The 1,098-nt window shown below is 35.2% G+C and overlaps 1 non-coding gene across 1 annotated transcript; it reads left to right on the top strand.

The window, feature by feature from the left end:
* The first annotated feature begins 597 nt into the window (after nt 1-597).
* LOC126931973 (U6 spliceosomal RNA) lies at nt 598-704 on the top strand. The gene has a single exon (XR_007718068.1). It is a non-coding gene; the product is annotated as a U6 spliceosomal RNA (small nuclear RNA).
* The last annotated feature ends 394 nt before the right edge of the window (nt 705-1,098 follow it).

Below are 1,098 nucleotides of genomic sequence, written 5' to 3'. Positions count from 1 at the left end.
CTAATATGTAGATGCCAAAAGGAAGTAGATAATTGCCTCAGTACAAAATAAATAATATTTGTGGATGTCAGAAATTAGAATGAGTCATCTTGGGAGAAAATACATTCCTTTTTACTTAATGGAGATTTTTAGAGAGGATATGGAGACCACTTATGACAGATTTTTAAGGCTTAACATGATATCCTCTAGTGCTCTTCCAAAACTGTAATTTTGTGAAATAAAGTCACTAGTCAAGAGGAGATGTTGTGGATGTAATTGTCTCTTGAACTTCTTCTTCTGTCTGGGTGTTTTAACATTATTGTCTTGTCCCTCTGTGGGTATTAATGAGAAGGCACTTGAGATAAAATGAAGAGCTGAACTGCTTTAAAAACTTTATCCAACTGTGAGGAGCAGCTTAAAGAACTACATAAGTAAAAGGAAAATAGGCTACTCTATGGATTTAATCAGGTTGAATGAAAAATTACAAGATGAGGCTTGATTTGTCCTCAAGGGATTCTTTCTTCTGCTAAACAAATCACTACATTACTTTGTTTATTATACATATTTTTATTAATTGACCATGTTAAATGTAAAAATTCAAGCAAATGAAAGTCTATAGTGCTTGTATAAGCAGCACATATATTAAAATTGGAATGACACAGAGAAGAAGAGCATGGCCTCTGCAAAAGGATTTCATGCAAATCTGTGAAATGTTCCATACTTTTAGATCCTGGACAGTGCCTGGGTCCTGTGAAAACATCCAGAAAAGAAGTCTACTGACAGTACTTACTCTACACCACAGTTAGAGAAACACCCAAACAAAGAGATGAGAAAGAACCAACACAAGAACATTGGCAACTCAAATCTCCAGTGTCTTATGTCATCCAACTGACCACACTACTTCTCAAACAGGGCTTCTTAACAGGGCTGAGATGGCTGAAATGATTGAAATAGAATTCACAATATGGATAGGAATGAAGATCGTCAGATTCAGGAGTGTGACAAAACCCAATCCAAGGAAACTAAGAATATAATAAAATGATACAGGAGCTGACTGATGAAATAGCCAGTATAAGAGAAAACCTAACTGTCCTAATATTGCTGAAAAAACACACTACA

Source organism: Macaca thibetana, chromosome 11 (assembly GCF_024542745.1).
Source record: "Macaca thibetana thibetana isolate TM-01 chromosome 11, ASM2454274v1, whole genome shotgun sequence".
Classification (NCBI taxonomy): Eukaryota; Metazoa; Chordata; class Mammalia; order Primates; family Cercopithecidae; genus Macaca; species Macaca thibetana.
This window is presented reverse-complemented; position numbering and strand designations above follow the sequence as displayed.